This window comes from Neopsephotus bourkii, unplaced genomic scaffold (genome assembly GCF_033783945.1).
Source record: "Neopsephotus bourkii isolate Nb327-2 ecotype Australia unplaced genomic scaffold, CSIRO-AGI_Nbou_v1 NB_414, whole genome shotgun sequence".
NCBI lineage: Eukaryota > Metazoa > Chordata > Aves > Psittaciformes > Psittacidae > Neopsephotus > Neopsephotus bourkii.
In genome coordinates this window covers 2,396,116-2,405,563 of record NW_026900918.1, presented here as the reverse complement: position 1 = coordinate 2,405,563, position 9,448 = coordinate 2,396,116, and the positions used below count along the sequence as shown (strand labels likewise).

At 42.9% G+C, this 9,448-nt stretch overlaps 1 long non-coding RNA gene across 2 annotated transcripts; it reads left to right on the top strand.

Annotated features, from left to right (window-relative positions):
* The first annotated feature begins 935 nt into the window (after nucleotides 1-935).
* On the top strand, nucleotides 936-7,849 carry LOC133210293 (uncharacterized). 2 transcript variants are annotated; one of them, XR_009724903.1, is made up of 3 exons: nucleotides 936-1,157; nucleotides 5,275-5,458; nucleotides 6,070-7,849. It is a non-coding gene; the product is annotated as an uncharacterized LOC133210293 (long non-coding RNA). The 2 variants fall into 2 exon arrangements; XR_009724902.1 differs by lacking the exon at nucleotides 936-1,157 and having other exon boundaries at nucleotides 5,019-5,458.
* Nucleotides 7,850-9,448: the final 1,599 nt, after the last annotated feature.

Here is a 9,448-nt window from a genome sequence, read left to right as displayed (position 1 = left end):
ACATCTCGTCGCTGACATGGACAGTGCGATTGAGTGCGCCCTCAGCAAGTCTGACGATGACACCAAGCTGTGTGGTTCGGTTGATATGCGGGAGGGAAGCAATGCCATCCAGAGAGACCCTGACACGCTTGTGAGGTGGGCTGATGCCAACCTCATGAAGTTTAACCATGCCAAGTGCAAGGTCCTACACCTGGGTTGAGGCAATCCCAAGCACAGCTACAGGCTGGGCAGAGAAGAGATTCAGAGCAGCCCTGCAGAGAAGGACTTGGGGGTGCTGGTCGATGAGGAAATGAACATGAGCCAGCAGTGTGCCTGTAGTCTAGAAAGCCAACCGTATCCTGGGGTGCATCAAAAGGAGTGTGACCAGCAGGTCGAAGGAGATGATCCTGCCCCTTTATTCTGCTCTCGTGAGACCTCATTTGGAGTATTGTGTACAGTTCTGGTGTCCTCAACATAAAAAGGACATGGAACTGTTGGAACAAGTCCAGAGGAGGGCCACGAGGATGATCAGGGGACTGGAGCACCTCCCATATGAAGATCGGCTGAGAAAGTTGGGGCTGTTCAGCCTGGAGAAGAGAAGGCTGCCTGGAGACCTCATAGCAGCCTTCCAGTATCTGAAGGGGGCATATAGGGATGCTGGGGAGGGCCTTTTCATTAATGACTGTAGTGATAGGACAAGGGGTAATGGGTTAAAACTTAATCAGGGGAAGTTTAGACTGGATATAAGGAGGAAATTCTTTCTTGTTAGGGTGGTGAGGCACTGGAATGGGTTTCCCAGGGAGGTTGTGAATGCTCCATCCCTGGCAGTGTTCAAGGCCAGGTTGGAAGAGGCCTTGGGTGATATGGTTTAGAGCGAGGTGTCCCTGCCCGTGGCAGGGGGGTTGGAACTTGATGATCTTAAGGTCCTTTCCAACCCTAACTATTCTATGATTCCATGATTAAGGTATTTCTTGGTCAACTGAAGGCAGCAGAGAGCTCCCTGGCTGCCCCCACTTCTCCAGCACCTCTGTTCTCAGGGTGGCTGTGTGCCGTGCAAGCACTTGTGTTAAGACTTGTCTTGTTCTCTCTTGCTGATGAGGATAACTCCCAGTTTTTTCTATTTTACAGTTGAGCATTATGGCATAGAATTAAGACATCATCTGTCACTCTCTAATAAGGTGAGATTCAGCCATAAACTGAACCCAGAGGAAATATTCAGCTTGCTGAAATTAGTGGGAGTTTTGCTGCTGCTTTCAGTTAAGGTCAGGACTGAGCTTGCAAGAACGTTGGGTTTGCTGCTGTGCTGTCTCAGAGGGGGCCCCAACCCCAACATTGAAGACTGCAGCTCTTCAATGCTTCCTGCAACATCTCTCTTTTTCTTGGACAAGGTCTCTTCTACTGTGATAGCTCATATCAGGTAATGATAGTTTTCTTGTTTACTGGTGTCAGGAAATGTCATCCCTGATCTTCCGTTGTAAGCTCCAGCTACTGTTATATGGCTTAATGGATCATTGCCTTGCATCATAAATTGTAATTGGGGAAGATGAAGCAAACATGAGCAGAATTTGTCAGAGTAACCAGGGTCACAGAGAAATTACAGATTCTCAAAGGACAGCTTTTTTTGGTAATGCAGCTTCTCAAATCCCATCTGTTTGTTCTTAATGTCAGAAAATAGGCATTATCCAAAATGAATATAATAAGCCTTTCCACTGAGGCAAAGTTCCATACAACATCACAGCATATGTAATTTTTCACTAGCACAAGACTATGTGAAATGTATGTGGAATACACTTACCACAGTGAGACAGCTGAGGCACAATTCAATGGCTGAACAATTATCAGCTGCTGTTGTGGGCTTCTGTATAGTTATTGCAATTGTAACACAGAATATGGAATTTGACCAAATATAGGAAAGAACTGAATATAAATATAATGTTTATTATAATGTTTATCCTTATGCAACCTCAGAAAGGGTTAATCCAGAATTTGCCTCAATGGTTTGAAGATAAGGCAGATATATAGGTTTAAATATCAACCACCACATTTTTGCCAATAGCCACTGCTTAAGCATAGCAATTAATATTTCCTGTTACAGCTATGAGAGAAATCATCTTGTATTAATTTTTTGAGTACTGATGTCTTTATTTCAGCTCCTATGTGAGAGGATACACCTCTTAATTTAAGAATTAGGTAAAAATACGACTGTGACTATTAAAGGCAAAGATTCTAGATGCAGGGAGCACAGTAGAAGATGTGAGAAAACCAGAGTTTTTGCTAGTGCTACTTTTCCAGAGACTGAAACCAGAGACAATCTTGGCCAGTCTTTTCCCACTGGGTTCCTGCAGAACTCACTGCTGTCCAATGCACTCCTGGGCTTGTATTCCAGGGATACAGCTCCAGCAGCAGCATAATTTGTGGCATTCGTGGTAGCTCCAGCTCAATGTATTCAGTTTATGTGTGTAGTGGAAGAGGTACTTGACCTTTCTCCTCATCCAGAGGTCCCTCAACAGTAGGCTTCGGCTAGTTGTTTCAGAAAATGGAGGGCTCAGCTACATCAGTCATAGAACTGACCCAGCCCTGCTGGTGGAACATTATGAGATAAGCATGCTGTAAATAACATTATCTGTAAGTTAAAACTTAACTAGATTTAATACACCCTTGACTAAGAGATGTCGATTTTACTATAAGGGGTCTTTCAACCTGCTCCTGAGGCTATGTGTGGTCATGTGTGGGTGAGTGTGAAGTATTCTGACATGGAGGATTTTGAGTAAGATGATTTTCCTTCTGTGGTTACTGGGAGTGAGATGCCACTAAAAGGTGGCTAATGATCTCTGGATCTTTGGTTGTCCTTTTAGCTAGCTGAGGAAAGAAACAGTCCTTTCTATGAAAGAAACAGGCTTTCTGTCTTCTTAGGTGTACATCTAATAACAGGCTTGGTGTGTCATGCACTTAAGGTGCCTGTCTTCCTCTGTTGACTGTGAAAATGTGATTATGCCATATGCAAATATGCTAGGCAGTGATTATGCCATATGCAAATATTTACGCTACAGGTGTCTAAAATTGGATTAAATTAATCTTACCTCTTCTATTTTTAAAAATTAATATATATTTAAAATATTTAAATGTATATACTGCAATTTGTCTTCCAGATCAGTGCCATTTATGTCACTGCTTTTCAGGAACAACTGGCTTCATCCACAAAGGGTGAAAGCTGTTGTGGGGTTTGGCACCTAGGTAACTCAGGGTTAAAGACTGTCTCCCAAAATTGTGCTGAACACCAAATAAGGTGTCTGTGCTCCTTCCGACTGCATACTCTGTGAACCAGAAACCATTGAGCGTTATTCACATGTGAGTGGAAGAGATGAGCCTGTCCATATGAGACACAGCTAGCCACTGGCAAAATCCTCTATTTTAAGTTGGGGTTTTCAGCTCAACACTTATGAGCTTAAAGGAAGACAAGACACTACTGTAGAGAGGTATGCTAACGTTCCCATTTTGTTTCAGAAAGCTGTTACTTTCCTAATTTGCAGGGTAGCAGAACCTTTCACCCAGCATCATCCTTATGTCATGAACTCATTCACCTAGAGCACACAAGATAATTGAAGCATCAGGACCTGAGGGCATAAGGCACAGACTGGCTTCCCATGGGGCTCCCCCACCCTGCCCATGTACCAGGACACCATTTCAGCCCACTGAGGCCATCAGAACCTTCCCTGCCTGGCCATGGACCTCATTGATTGGGATCATTGCCCCTGGGGCAGTGTCCCAGCCTGGCCTTGGCTTGTCTCCATCCACAGGCCCTGGGGCTGCCCAACTCCCTGGATGTATGGGGGGACACATTTGGACTGCCCATTGCTGCTTTCAACCCTGGGAGTCGCCAGGGAGCCCTGGCCTTTGTGTCACCGTGCCAGGAAGGCAAAGAAGTGCACATTTAGCTGGAAATCATAAACGTGTCAGCAAGTACAAACTTCTGATGATATTGTCTTTACTGGGTGTAAACCTCTGTCTCAGGGGACTTTCTGTCTGCTGCTTTCTGCTGCTGAGATCTTGCTGAAATAAAGACAGTCTTCTTCTTTTATTAGATCCTTGTGCAGGCATAGTGTAAATACAGCAGATGATAGCAGAGCCTTAGTTTTTCTGTGGTGATATCTTACTTTTTAGACAACTCAACAAAAGTTATCACACACAAGTGATCGCACATAACTGGGCACCAAATGGGAATTTCAAGTCTCTAATGAAGAAGAAAGTCTTGTGAAATGCTGTCTCAGAGACTTCATGTCCCACTCAATGTGACCTGTGTGTTAAAACCCCCTCAGGGGGAAAATAAAGCTGATTATCTGATGTTTTGTCAGCACAATGGCTGTTTACTTGCCTCTCGTTATGGCTTTCTGACACAGCACTGCAAAGCACCCAATCCATAGCTTCAGATTACCAGTTTGGAGAGAGCTGCAATTAACAGCAGAGCAGAAATTAGATCTGTTCCTGAAAATTAGCTTGGCTAGAAACAATATAAATTTACAGCAGAATAAAACATAAATGGTTGAAAACATTTGGGGATTTTTTCCCTCTGGTTTCCACAATTAATGTTTATGATTCACATGCAATCAGGGTAATACAGGCTATATACACAGGTGGTATAGGTACCATTGCCACAGTGTCTCTCCAGAAATGAGTCACTGAATGCTCTGCCAGTCGTTCTTCAGGGGGTTTGCAAGACTGTGGAAGACCCTGACTGCCTTTGAACCCATTGATGCTCCCCCTAGGAGTGTGATGATTGCTGCCTGTCGCCTCCTGCTGCCTTTCAGGAGGGCTCAAGGAATAATTGTAACTTTGGACAAGGCAGATTGGATCCCAATGCATCTGTACAACTGCAGCTGTCAGTGACTGCAGGTAACAACATGTGGGGAAGTTTGGTGTTTACATTCGCTGAGATTATTGCTCAAAATAGTCTGAAGCCCTGAAACAACTGTCCTAGATAACCCATTGAAAGTGAACCATGCTTACAGCCAGTGTGATACGATTTCAAAAATGAATGCTAGATTGCATTACAGAAAAATGGTGGATTTGGTTCACCAGGGCCATGCACCAGGGAAAAACATCCATCCAGGAAAAGATGTATTCAAGTGCTGCAACAGGAGCAGGGACAAAGAACTATGACACATACCAGTCAGGCTGCCAGATTCAAAAAGCATGCTTTAGGTTTCAGGAGGCAGAGGTGAACTAGCATTTTATGAAGTCTGGGGACTAAGGATTTTTTCTGCTTAAGTTTAAATTTTTCTCTTTTGATAATGACAGTTCTGAAGACATTTGTGTCCTTGTCAAAGTTGCAGAATGGAAGAGGATGAAATCACATTGCCAGTATTTGGTTGAAAATGTCTAGACTTCTGTGTCCTGGTCTCTGTAATCATGACATCGACATGAATTGGGCTATTGAAAAGATTCAGTCTTCAGTGAGGAATGAAAGGAAACAGCCCTGCAGGTATGACACCTGCTAATGCTTGAAAATGCATTAGGTATAATTTTCAAATGCCTTGATTTAGGTCTCACATTTTGAAAGCTAAATTTGGTGGTCAGTCCTTGGACTCACAAAAGTTTCATGACTGCTCGTTACAAAGCTTTGTACTGCATATAATGACTTGCTGATTTCATTTGCAGAGGTTTGAAAGGTAGCGATGAGTCTGGCAAGTAAGTACTTACCTTATGAAACCATTCTGGGAGCTGCTGTTATTAACAGTGGTCACCCAAGAAATAAAACTAATCTAACAAATTAACAGCACTTTAGATTTCAGCCTTAGCAATGGGCTAATTTCCTGGAATTGTATCAGAACTGTTGCTTTATAAAGAAATTGTGCTTAAGATTTTATTGTTCCTGTAAATTCAGGATATATTGTGAGTGCAGTGTTTTTAATCCTGACTCCCTAGAAGTATCAGAGTGGGGTCACTGTAACACTGCTGGCATTTCTGTCCCCCATTGAGCAGTCTGTTTGTGTCTGTGTTGCTTAAATTGAAGAGGCCCAGGACATAGTCTTCAGGAAAGGGCACATGATTATCCGCTGCTGAATTATTGAACATGGTTTCAGTCAGTGCTAGCTAGTCCTCCCCCAGGAGAGCATTTGGGCCCAATTCCACCACTCACATAGGGCAAGGACTGTCTCCAGGAAGACAATCATTTTTGGTCACAGGGGTTTAGCTGGCTGCATGTGAATTGATCCATACCCCTTTGCCTCTGGGACTGTAAAATGCAGACTGTCCAATTTTATTTACTGTTATAAGCACTGATTATTTTCTCTTTTCCAGGAATTCATAGACTTGATTTACTTTACTCTCATTCCTGTATCTGTTTTGAAACTCTCTAGCATGCACAAGGGACACAACATTCCAAAGGGTCAATGTTCAGGGCCAGAAAAATGTTCCTCTTTTGAAGTGTAAATGAAACTTGGCAGTAGGGTTTCAATCATTTGGGATGTCTAAATGGGGATGGGAAATTTAAGAAAGAGATATTTTTTTTGGTATTGGCTGAAACCTCTATCAAAACTCTGTATGTTCCTTCAAGATCTCTTAAGTTAAACCTGAATAGTACAACACCTGGTGGTACCAAATGATTCATGATAATCATCTTATATCCTTGGTTTAATTTGCAAGGCAATAATTTCTTACTAAGTGCATCTGAAATCCCAGGTTACTTTGTTACCATCTGTGCATACATGGTTGTTTTGTCTGTGAAATTCCTCTGTGAGTTACCGTGTCAACATTCGCTGTACAACACTTCTATTTACTGTGTAGCAGGGTGAGAACAGCAGTGGGTTTTCCTGTAAATGCGAAATTTTTCTTGGCTGACACAATGTGCAGAGCCCTGCCAAGAAAAAGCTGGGTACTGGCTGCGTTCCTTACTGGTTCGATGGACGTGCTTGGGGGTGTGTGCAGGTATGTGTCTGTGAACATGTGCAAAACCACACATTTACTGGAGGGGCTGAAAATGCTTTAGCACTGGCCAACACCACCACATGCTCCCATCACTGATACTGCCATGTATGTTGCAGTCCCCATTTAGGCTGCAGCTAGCTCACATATATGACCATGCACAACAGAGATTTCACCAAAGGCTTAATCATTTGTGCCCCCAGAGGTACAAGCTCAGTGTCAGGACTTCTGCTTACATTTTAACCTTATGATACATGTCTTCTCTTTTTAAAATCAACAAGACTTGCAAATACTGAGAAGCCTCTTGAGTGCAGCAGCAAAACAACACAAGCAGTCAGTCCTTGCTGGATGCATTTGTGGCTGGCACTGCTGGACCTGGCTCTGTATTTGTACCACTTCTCAGACTGAAAGCTGGCTGGAGTTTCAAAGCACAGCCCTGTGCTCAAGTTAATCCATTCTGATCTCCCCACAGGCTTATTAGCTTAGCCACTGTATTATCCTAGTGCAGCTACATGGCCCCCAGATCAGGATATCAGTGTCCAGACAGTTTAAAGAGTAGATAAGCATAGCCTAAAGGCCATCTTTGGGACTTATGGGGATTTGGCCTTCTTGGAAAGGCATCTTATTGGTGAACTTCCATAAAATCAGATAAAGGAAAAGCAGAGAGGAGAAAAAAGAATAAAACTCCAATTATTCTGTAGTTGCCCCCCAGATTTTCCCACTGACTGTCACAACACCTATTCCTCTTACTTCAGCCAGTGTTCCAAGGATTAGAAGCAATCTAATTGCATCTTGGTGTCAGCTTACTGAAGAAAGACAATATTGAGTAATTGTGTACTGAGAACAGTGGTATGCACTGAAACAAAGATGGCAATCCTGTTTTCAGGGAGATAGCAGCATGTACATGTCCCAGGAGATGATCCAAATAAATCCATTCTCACTCAAGAAATGCCAGCCTTGGTGAGGTTTTTTCTATTTGGAGAAGATTTGCAGTAGCCTTTGCTGTTACATGTGCCTGGACTAATTGCACAAGTAGAATACTATAACCTGCTTTATGGATGTGACAGTATTTACACAGCTCTCTTCGTCATAAGATTTGATCGCCTGAGCAACAGTTCTCAAAATACAAGAACATTGCTTGAGTTTGTCAATTGCCTTTAGATCAATAAGGTCTGGTAGTACAAGCAAGTTCAGTTAGCATTATACATTGTGTAATTATTCTGGAAGTGAATACTACAATCACTGTAGAAGTCTCAGCATAATTGCTGTCAGCAGTAAAATATAAAATCATGACTTTGCTTTACCAGAAGCTAATGATCTAGTCTGGCTAAAAACACTCAAAAGCACCTGTTTGTCACTGCTTCTCTCTTGCTTAATTTTATTTTGTATATTCACATTCAGTACAGTTCTTAGAGGCTTGACTATATTAAAAATACATTTGGAGAAGTTCTAAGGTGAGTTGATGGTTTTCCATTGCCTGCTGTGGGGCAGGACTCTGACCCCTGACTAAGAAATGAAAACAGCTGCCTAAGGAATGTGTGCAAGAGAGCTGAGCCCTGAGCAGTTAACACGTCTCCTGAATTTGGCCAGAAGATCCAGGGCGCCAGCACCATCCTTCCTGCTGGTCAGGGACAACTCTTTGGTGTTTTGCAAGAGAGAGAGAAATAAATTAATAGCAGTTTATATTCCTGTGTCTCCTGTCATATGCAGTAATGACTCTGCTGTTATTTACAGTGGTGGCTCATCACAGTGAGCAATATGGCAGAGCCACAGTGTGGTGGAGCTGGTCTGTAGTAATGTTATGAATATGGTGATGCAAAAGCTTTGGTATGATGACAAGACCAGGGCAGGAGGTTACTGATTAAGCTTCTACTGGGGCTGCAGACAGAATGCACAAAGCAGCAATGGTACAGCTCCCAGCTTGAGAGGAACTGGCAAAACCATCAGGTATAAAGATCTGTTCCCAGAGAAACTGCAAACGTGTTTTGTCAGGTTATGAACTAGCAAGTGAGGGAAAACAGCAAATTAAGCACAACAAGAACAGGTATGGGATAGAAGTGCACTTGGCCAAAGCTGCCTAAAGAAGACAGTAACAGAACAAGAAATAAAAATGACTTCTCAGCAGCAGGGAATAATATACCTTGGAAATATTATTTACATCAGCTTTTAAATGTTTTCACATTACATTTTTCTTGAGAACATTTTTGGTTTAGTTAGTGATGTTTTGCTTTAGGCAGGGCATTAAACTGCTGATCCATTTACATCTGGGAGGCTCCTGCCCAGGCTGCAGATCAGGAAGTGCTTCAGGAACCACAGCTTCCTACTCCGTGTGTCTCTACCCTAGAAAGGTGGAGGATACCTATGGGTGCCAGGGTGTGAGCTCAAAGAGCCAAGAGAAGCACACCAGGGGTAATCTCCAGTAAAAGAGATTTGCAAATGGTAGCTCATATGATTAGTCCTACTGTTGTTATTTTAACAACAGCAGCTCGGTGGACATTACTTGTCCTCCTTCAGTTAGTCTGCAGATACATATTTTCCAAGCAAGCTC